We start from the raw sequence: 11,048 nt of genomic DNA on the forward strand, positions 1-11,048 counted from the left end.
ATGGTGAGTGCTGTGAATTGTGTAAGATTGATGAATCACAGACCTGTACCTCTGAAACAAATAATACATTATATGTTAAAAAAAGAAGAAGAAGAAGAAGATAGTAGGAAGGGAAAAATGAAAGGGGGGGGGAATCAGAGGGGGAGACGAACCATGAGAGACTATGGACTCTGAGAAACAAACTGAGGGTTCTAGAGGGGAGGGGAGCGGGGGATGGGTTAGCCTGGTGATGGGTATTAAAGAGGGCATGTATTGAATGGAGCACTGGGTGTTATACACAAACAATAAATCATGGAACACTACATCAAAAACTAATGATGTAATGTATGGTAATTAACATAATAAAAAAAGAATTCATGTTATATTTGTTGATATAAAGAACAGAATAAAAATGACATCTTTGAACTAAGCACTCAATTTAAGATCTAGAATATTATCCTTGAAGCCCTCTGTGTGGCGCTCTCTGGTTTCATGGTTTGTTTGTTTTTTAAAGAATGCAAACCACTTGATTAGAGAACTCCAGCAACCTGGGCTTAGAGGAAATGTGGTGCTGTCCACTGAGCAGGTGCTGATGAGCCTTGACAAAGGTGGGAGAGCCACCCTCTCTCCTTTTTTTTCTCTTTGAAAAAAAAAAACCACACTTCCTCTCTTTCTCTTAGAAGGACTGGAGACAATTACCTATAGAGGAAGCAGGTACAGAGCCCTGAAATTCTGTCTCCTTCCTTTTCTAACAGATGGTTTCCATTATAGCTTACCAGGTATTTTTCCTTAACAGAATCAGGCATGCACTGGAAAAGCAAACATAGAACTGGCAACCACTGATGTATTACAGAAATAGAAAAATTTGATAGCTGGAAAACACCTCAGAGATAATTAAACCCAATCTTCTTGTTTTAGAGCTGAGAAAACCAAGGCATAGGACTTACCAAGGTCATTCAGCCAAACACGTCTTCAGTCTCCAAATCATTCTTTTTGTTTCCTATTTATGAGGCACCTGGCCTGACCTAGAGTATTGGTTAGTGTTTTCATTTACCAATATTAACAAAACTGATTTTTGAGCCACACATAAAAAGAGAATATATATTCATTTCAATGCAAAACACTATATTATTCATAACAGCATTTCTGCTTTCAATCAAGTCATTAAATATTCTATCACACTTTTCTGATATCCTGACATTTTTTGCCTCTTATTTCTACTTCTAATAAAATATATAATTGAGGTAAATCTTCAAAAATATAAATACTTAAGCATACTTTTATTTATTTTTTTAAGATGCTATTTATTTATTTGACAGAGAGAGACAAAGGGAGGGTACGAGCAGGGGGAGTGGCAGGCAGAGGGAGAAAGAGAAACAGTCTCCCTGCTGAGCAGGGAGCCCCAATATGGGGCTCAATCCCAGGACCCTGGGATCATGACCCGAGCCAAAGGCAGACGCTTAACTGACTGAGCCACCCAGGCGCCCCTTCAGCATACTTTTAAATGGTGGACACGATAATCATTAAGTTCTCTATCATATCAGGAACCTACAGGCTGCTACTATGCAGTTGGTTAACCAAAACCCTGAATGCCCATTAGGTGACCAGTACTGCTCCAGAAATGTGTCTTATTCAAGATAAAAAATGTTTTCAATTTTAGATTTTCAAGAATACTTGTATTTGTTTGTTTGTTTGCTTGTTTATTTTAGTCAATGGATTATATTTCTGTTATTCCCAAGGCACTTCACTAGGCACTGTTGGGAATAAAGCAGATGCAGAACCAACTCTTAGAGAATATACAATGAAGAAATAGAGGAAAATGTTTGTATAAACAACTACAATATATGGCCTAAGAGACTGATCACAAACTCAAATGCTCACAGAGTCCAGGCAGATGATACGCATAAAACAAGGTGAGTGTAAGGCAACGGGGAATGCGGAGCTATAAAACAAATGGTCCCTCTAAAAGAATTTTATTCTTTGTTTTAAGGGAAAGAATGGAGAAAGAGAAGTTAGAGAATGTGAGAAGAGGGGGAAGAAAAAAGAGAGAGAACACAAGGGAGGAGAGCATGAAAAGAGAGAACAGAGAAGGAATAAAGATACAGTAGAGAGAAAGGGAAATACGAGGGGATGGTGAAAAGAGAGGAGGGAGGGGAAGGAGAAATGAAGATAAAAGAGAAGGCTGGAGAGAGAGGAAAAAAGAGGAGGAAAAGGGAGAAAGGTGGGGAGGAGGGAGGAAGGAGAAAGATGAGGAAGGGGAGAGCACAGAGAGAGGGAAGAGGAAGAGGAGGGTAGGGGAGAGAAGGACAAAGTATCAGGACTGAGCCCTGAGGAACTCCAGAACTTCCACACTGAGAGGTCAGGTAGAGGATGTAGGCAGACAGAGACCAGGGTGATAAGAGAAAACCTAGGAGAGCACGTGTCCCAAAACCCACAAGGAGTAAATATTTCAAGACAGAGAAGATGGTCAACGGTGTCAAATTTTGCTGGAACTATCTATTGGATTTGACAAAATTGAGGTCATTTGTACCCTTGACAAGAGCTGTTTCAGCAGTGTATTGGAGTTGGAGGCCGGGCTGAAGTATACTGAAAAGTGGATGGAAGGCAGAGAAAGAAACATTGCACGAAGACAACTCTTTCAGTAAGTTTTACTCTGAAGGAAACAAAGAAATTGAGCAACAGTTAGAGTGGGACAACAGAGTGGGACATTCTCTAAAGTGGGACAGGAAGAGGTGGTGTTTTAAAAGGCAGTTGATATCAACAAATGCCAATAAGCACATAAAAAGATGTTCAACATCACTAATCATAAGGGAAATTCAAATCAAAACTACATTGAGATACCACCTTTACGACAGCTACTATTAAAAAAAACAGAAAATAAATTTTGGCAAATATGTGGAGAAATTGAAACTCTTGTGCACTGTTAGTGGGAATATAAAATGGTGTAGCTACTGCGGAAGACAGTATGGTGGTTCCTCAAAAAATTAAAAATACAATTATCATCTGATCTACCAATTTCACTTCTGGGGATATACCAAAAAGAATTGAAAGCAGGGTCTCAAAGAGCTATCTGTACATTCATGTTCATTGCAGCATTATTCACAATAGCTAAAACATGGAAGCAACCCAAGTGCCCACTGATGAATGAATAAGCAAAATGTGGTATATACATATAATAAAATATCATTCATCCTAAAAAACAAAAGACACTGACATATGCCACAACACAGATGACCCTTGAGCACTTTGTGATTAAGTGAAATAAGCCAGTGACAAAATACAAATACTATATGAGTCCATTTATATGAGATACTTAAAGTAGTCAACACATAGAGTTATGAAGTAGAATGGTGGTTGTCAGGGACTGGAGGGAGGGGGGATGGTGAGTTATTATTTAATGGGTATGGAGTTTCAGTTTTACCAAATGAAAAGACTTACGGAGATGGATGGTGGTGATGGTTGCACAACATTATAAATGTATTTAATACCATTGAGCTGTATACTTAAAAGTAGTTGAGATGATAAATTTCATGTTATATATATTTTATCACAATTTTAAATTGGGGGGAAAAATACCATTGATACCAGATCAGGTTTGTCTACTAGTGGGAATGATCCAGGAACGACAGCGCCATTGATGGTATAAAAGGAAGATGGCCAAAGGAGCCAAATACTAGAGAAGGGGAATGGAACCCAGACACACGTGAGAAGAGCAGTCTCTGAACTAAGGAGGGACACTTCTATCACACTACAGAGAAGAAGGAAAAGGGTGTAGATACCAGCATGGTGATAAATTTGGTGGTGAAAGTATGAGGGAATTCTCATCAGCTGGCTTCTATTTTCTACATAGAGTATAGGGGAAGACACCATCTGAGAATGAGCAGGGAGGGTGAGAGATTTGCAGAGAAGGAGAAGGTATGAAATAAACCCTTTGGGAGGAGGAAAGCAATCCTACTAGAGAAACATTGTAAGAAGTGTAGAACATCCTATTATAATTTGGGATCATAAATTTAAAGCATAACCAGTCAATTCTGTTTTTATTATTTTCTCTAGCAAGGTCAGAGGCTCAGGGGGCCACAGAGAAACCATGAATCACCTGGGCATCTTGAGATTCAGGGTCAAAGATCTGGGGTGGGGGTGCCTGGATGGAAAAACAAATCAAAACCTAACAAAAATCAGTTACCTATAAGAGAAAGGAAAGAACAGTGGGGATGGGATGGGAATGGGAGCTAGACCTCTCTGAATGTACCATCCTTTATGGCTTTAACTTTGAAAGCATGTAAATGTTGTAAATAATTTAAAAATAAAACTAAATAGAAAGGACACAAAGTAATGTATATGTATCAAAAACAATCTGAAATCTTCAGTGGCTTCCCGCTACTACCCACTCAGTTTGGCATCAATGCTTTCTTAAGCCTGCCCCAGCTAGACATTCCCATCTTACTCCCCAGTGCCCTCTCCCCATCACCTACTGTATTCACATAGAAAATATTAACATTTTTTGAGTACCCAGTTAATTTTACTAGCTAGACCACACACCTCTTGAAAATGAAATCCACCTCGGATCCATTTTGGAAACCTTCAACGCTCAATCTCTAGTTACCATAACCTATATTGGTAACAATTCTGGCACCTGAAAGTTATTGGTTAGAAATTTTACATTTATTCTGAAGAATTCAAAGACTGAGCTCTTGATTATATAGAAAATATCTGGCTGAAGAGTAACATTCTGGTTACAAAACAAAGACAATAAAGAAAGTAACCTAAGTGTCCATCTAAGGAAAAATGGATAAACAAAGGAAGGAAATTCTGACACATGTCACAACATAGATGAAACTTGAAGACATTAAGTGAAATATGTCAGTCTAAAAAGGATAAATACCGTATGATTCCACTTAAATGAGACTCCTAAAATAGTCAAATTCATAGAGACAGAAAGTAAAATGGTAGTTGCCAGGGGCCAAGGGTAGGGAGGAGTAGGGAATTATTGTTTCATGGGTTCAGAGTTATAGTTTTCCAAGATGAAAACAGTTCTGGAGATAGATGGTAGTGATGGTTGTATAATAATGTGAATGTACTTAATGACACTGAACAGTAGTCTTAAAAATGGTTAAAGTAGGGGCACCTGGGGGGCTCAGTCAGTTAAGAGTCCAACTCTTGGTTTCGGCTCAGGTCATGATCTCATGGGTCATGGAATCAAGCCCCGCACTGGGCTCTGCACTCAGCAGGGAGTCTGCTTGAAGATTCTCTCCCTCTGCCCCTCCCCAACTCCCTCTCTCTCTCTCAAATAAATAAATCTTTTAAAAATGGTTAAGATGGGGGCACCTGGGTGGCTCAGATGGTTAAGCGTCTGCCTTCGGCTCAGGTCATGATCCCAGGGTCCTGGGATCAAGTCCCGCATCAGGCTCCCTGCTCAGCGGGGAGCCTGCTTCTCCTTCTGCCTCTCTCTCTCTCTGTCTCTTATGAATAAATAAATAAAATCTTTTTTAAAATTGGTTAAAATGGTAAATTTTATGTTATCTATATTTTACTATAATTTTTAAAAAGATTTTAAAGCAAAAAAAAGAATCGGCCATGGGAATACTTTTTAATGCTGGACCTTTTCATACCTTTTATTAATATGAACATAGTTTTAACCAAGGCTATCCTCTCCAGGACCATTAGGGATCACTTAAGAAAGAGAGATTTGACTTTTTGCTTAAAATATGGTACCACACTGTCCCCAAAAGAGTATCGAACAGAAACAGTCTACCCTGGGAATACTTTGTCCCCTGGGGTTTGTAGAACCAGCAGTTACACACAGCGGATTAATTTAAAAGATTTTTCTAAGATTCTGATGGTTGTTCCTAATCAGGGCTTTGTATTGGCATTGATCCATAATATCTGCTTTTATGCCTCTGACCAAAATGCTCCTGAGTGGAAAGCCCTATCTTTCCCCTCCATCCTCACAGGAAAAATTGTTGCACTGTGAGCTACTACTGAGGTTGAGAAATCAACTGGGAAGAATTTACCTTCCCAAGGTAAAACTCTGCATCTTGTACAACATTAACACAAGATGTAAATAATAGGGGAAACTGTGCAGGAAGGAGAGGAGAGGGATCCCAATTGATCTGTTGTAAACCTAAAACTGCTAAAAATAAATAAATAAACTCAATTAAAAAAAATTAAAACTCTGCAGCTTAAATTCTTTGAGATGTTGGTAGAGCAATCAGTCTTATTGGTCCATTTGTATTGATTTACTTATTTATTATAAGTATAAATGATGCTTTCTTAATAAGGAAATGCAGTCTCATTTAAACATGCAATAAATCTGGCCAGAAATTGAAGGATATTTTGCTAGCCAGTCACCATTCCAACCATGCTTGAACATTGGGGGAGGAGAAAAGGAAACATCATTAGATGCAATCGGCAAGTTATAATTCCCTAGTTTCTGCTCCTGACTGCATTGGAAACCCCACATTTCTAACACATAGCTTTGCTTCTCTTGTATCACTCAGAGAATACAGATAGACACACTGAGGCCCTTGACCATAAAGGCAATTAAATACTGGAAGAAAAAGGAGATTTGCTGAAATGCCCTTCTAAACATCATTTAAAATGGAAATAACAAGCTTATACTTCCAGCTATGATGAAGTAGCTGGGTATCAGACTAATTCTCCTGTTAAAAACATACATAAAAGCTGGCCAAAATAACACACCCACCCACACACACACACACACACACACACACACTGCTTGAAGACACTGGAGGACAACCAAAACAGCCAACACTTGAGGAACTAAGATCCCAAAGAGCATAAGTGGTTCCTGAAGGGAGCCCTCTGGCATGACCACATTTTTCCCTGGGGACATTTATTAATATACAAGGCAGGGCCAAATAGTAATCAGCAGTCTCAGTGGGTTGGAGATAGAAAAACTGAGATTCATGGACCACTGAGGAGGAGGGGCTCATTAAACACCAGACTTTCAACTGAAACTCTGGAAGAGCCATGACCTGTGATTAAGAACAAACTAGAAATAAGGGGGCCTGGGTGGCACAGTTGGTTAAGCATCTGACTTTTGGTTTCAGTTCAGGTCATGATCGCATGGTCATGGGATCAGGCCCCACGTCAAGCTCCACACTCAGCAGGGAGTGTGCTTAGGATTCTCTCTTCCTTCTGCCCCTCCCCCCTTTCTCAAATAAATAAATAAATCTTAAAAAAAAAAACTAGAAATAGATCAGTCTAAACTGGATCAAAGTGATCTCTCCTTGCTCTATCTGGGAAAATTAAATCCTCTCTGACTGGAGACATCATCCAGAGGCTCTACAATTTTTCATACATAATTTTCAGCATTCGATGAAAAAATACCAAACATTCCAGAAAAGAGAACGAAATGATAGAAAATCAAGAGAAAAACAGATAGTAGAAAAAGAACCACAGGTGATCTGGAGTTAACAGACATGGACTTTCAACTTAACAGCTGACAAAATACTTAACCAACACTTCACAAGAAAAGAAGAATAACTAGGTTGCCAATAAGTATATGAAAAGAAACTCAAAGTCATTAATCATCAGGAATACAAATTAAAGCCACAATGAGATAACACTACAAATCTTAAGAATGGTTAGGAAAAAAAATATTAAATGTTGGTGAAGACATGAAACAATTTGTACTGTATACATTCCTGGTATAAATGTAAATTGATGCAAACACTTTGGAAAAATTTTTTTGCATAAATTACAAAAACTAAACATACATATACCTTATGACCCTGTAGTTCCATTCCAGAGCATATACATAACAAAAACGAGTGTTTGTGTAGCCAAAAGATAATAGCCAAGAATATTCACAGAAATCTTATTTATAATAGCCCAAATTACAAGTAGCCCAAATGTCCATCAACAATGGTATATTCCAAGGTAGCATATTCATCCAATAATATGAGACAATGAACAAGAACAAACTTCATCCATGTGACCCGTGATGATAAAGCTCATAAACACAACATTGAAAAAAAAAAGAAAAAAGAAAACATGCTGTATGATTCCACTTATGTAAAGATTAAAACCAAATAAAATTAGCCCATGGTGATATAAGCCAGAAGAGTGGTTACATTCGATGGGAGCAGATAACAACTGAGAGAGGCACAAGTTGGACTTCTGGTGTGCTGGTAATGTTCTAGTCTAGTTCTGAGTGGAGATTAGAAAAGTGTGTTCATTTTGTGAAAATTCTACAAACTATATATTAAAGATTTGTGCACTTCGGTGTACGTGATACACTCAAATAAAAAGTAACCAAAACATGTAGTTAGAAAGAAATTATTTAGGCAACTAAACATTCCCTAACAATGGAGGCAGAGGGCACTTGAACTGGAAGGTTCTGAAGACAGCTTTCACCTGTGATCCACTGGTCCTTGCATGGAGCAGCAGCTCTCCTTCAAGGCTGTCTTCCCACTCTCTCTTTCCCAGCCCATCTATCTGCCATATCCAATTTGGATTTTACAGCAAGTGGTTAAATTTGTTTCACTTAACTTCCTGCTGCGTACGGTAGAGACCTCATCCCCAAGGCACCACTGTGTAGTTAATTCCTGGAGGTTCCCTCTCAGAACTCTTCCTCAAGCCCATGCCTTCTCGAAAGCCACGTTGCTTTCATTTGTCCTCTTTTATTCATTCATTCATTCATTCATTCATTCATTCATTCATTCTTGCACTGACCTAATGTGTATTTGTGCAGTGTGTCGTGCCTGCTAGTGGCTATGAGAGGGGCTGAGGGTTGTGGAGGCAAGTCAGAGATGGCCTCTGATAACCAAAGCTTTTGACTTTCACCACCAAGTGCTTCCTACACAGAGGAGGCTTCCTACACAGTCTCATCAACAAGTTTCCCTCCCCACTCTGCCCTACCACCACCTCACAACTCTCTTTTCCGACACACATGTCTTTTACACTTTATTTAAGTAAGCAAGACAAGCTCATTAAAGGAAATTTTGGAAAATATATAAAACCAGAAAAGGGAAAAAGACCCTATCATTCATATTCTTAACACTCAAAGATTTTGAAGAACAGAACTGTTTTCTTTATCATTTTTAAATAATGGCTGTCTTTTTAGTATACAAGTCTGATCACTATCCTCTCTTCCGAGAAGGTATTGAACTAGTCCACTGCCTGTGGGACACTGGTCATGGGCTGTGGACGCAAGGCATGCTGCACCACCCTGTCTCTGCCTGCACCATTCCCTACGCCTACGGTGCTCTTCCCTCACGTCTCCAGCCTCAAAAACTCGCGCTCACCTGCCGTGGCCAGGTGCAAACTTCACTTCTGCTAGACCCTACTGTGACACCTGTCACAGGGTGCTGTGATTGTAGGGAAGGCAGCAGAGCTGTCAATAATGCTCACCCTGGAATCAAACTGCCTCGGTTCAGGTCAGATCTGTGACTTCCTAGCTCTGTGACTTGGGCCACTTATTTAAACTGTCTTTGCGTCAGTCTCATGTATAACAGGAAACAAATGCTAGAATTCCCCATGTTGTATTTCTGTGAGGATTAAATAAGATGACCCTGTCAAAGTATAACTTAGCACAATGCCAGGCACATAGTAAGTTCTGGGAACATGTTGCTTATTATACTTGTCAGATGTCTGTCTCCTTCCCCTGGACTTTGCACATCCCCCAGGACAGATTTCTTCTTTATCTCTGTGCCCCCTACCCCATGCTCAGTTTAAAGTGCTTTATAAATGTTTGAAGGATGAATGAATGATCTGCCAAGACTTGACATATTCTCTTGCTATACATACCTTCATAGTGAGAAATCAAAAAAAGGAGGAGGAAGATGGGGAAAAAGAATGGAAGAATAAAGGAGATAGAAGGAGAAGGAAAGAAGAGGAAGCAGAGGAGGAGGAAGACGAGACTGGTAATGAATTGCCATTATTAATAATGGCATTTGACACTTGTGTGCACAGAAAACAGGCATCAATCACAGTATCCCCGCCTGCAATGTCCTCTCCTGCTGCTAACTCTTTGCAGTCCAGGAAAATGTTGGTCCTTGCACTTGATGCAAAGCTCAACATTACATTCTGGCCCCTGGGATAAATGAGCTGTGTAACAGCGTCACTGCCCAGAGACGGTTCCTGAGAGAGGACCCTCAGAAAGACCCCCTGGGAGACAAGGACTGCACAGGGCCTACCCAGGACAATCCAGATCATCTGAGGTGGAAGAATGTATGGTGGGCATCGTCTCGTCCTCAAATTCTCCAGAACAGATGTAGCACTGGATGTGAGGAATATGTAAAGGCTCCCCTGCAGCCCAAGCATCTTGGTAAAACCTGTTTCTACTGACTCCAGATACACCGGCTCCTACTTCTATTCTAGAGTCAGTGATAATTCCCAAAGAATTCATTAGTGGTTTCTAGCACACACAAAAGTACAGAAAGCCTTTGTTTTGCTGATTAGGGAAGCTACATAAATTTTTAACTGATTATTAAGAAATAAATGCCAACCTTTGCAGAAAAACACATTTTTCTCTGTCTCTGAATACCAAGGAGGCCTTTGGGGCCTTCACCTCGGGATAGGCCTGGTGGTTTCACCCCAGCCCTGGGGGCCGGCTCCACCCCCGCAGCTGTTTCCAAGGGCAGTTCACTCATCAGCAGAGGCCCCAAGTCTCTGAGCGGGGGGTCATGGCCCTCATGAGTCAAATCCCACACAGAGAACACATGCCTTCCTAGTGGCTGGCAGCACCACTGGCTTGCAGATTTTGGCAAAGCAATTAGACCATGAACTTGGAAATCAGTCAGGCCTGAGTTTGAATTCCAGCTCCAGTGCTTATTAGCTATGTGGCCTAAGGTAAGTTGCTCATCCCTCTAAATCTGACTTTCCTCATTTGTGAAATGGGAATAATAATAGCATCTACCCCTCAGGGCTGTGGTAAGGATTAAATACACAAAAGGGGGGAAAAGGAAAATGTGCAGATAATGCCCAAAAAGGAGTCAGGATAGTGCTTGGTACACACAAGTCATGCTCAGTACATGATAGCTATTATTACTGTTATTTAGGGATCACTCTCTCAGCTTCCAGATTTGGTTCTGTAGCATTTCCAC

At 40.1% G+C, this 11,048-nt stretch overlaps 1 protein-coding gene across 4 annotated transcripts in view; it reads right to left on the reverse strand.

The window, feature by feature from the left end:
- The window catches only part of HIVEP3 (HIVEP zinc finger 3), a 435,370-nt gene that overhangs the window by 365,271 nt on the left and 59,051 nt on the right, over positions 1 to 11,048 (reverse strand). The window lies entirely within an intron of this gene.

This window comes from Leptonychotes weddellii, chromosome 4 (genome assembly GCF_054177405.1).
Source record: "Leptonychotes weddellii isolate Sample4059 chromosome 4, ASM5417740v2, whole genome shotgun sequence".
Classification (NCBI taxonomy): domain Eukaryota; kingdom Metazoa; phylum Chordata; class Mammalia; order Carnivora; family Phocidae; genus Leptonychotes; species Leptonychotes weddellii.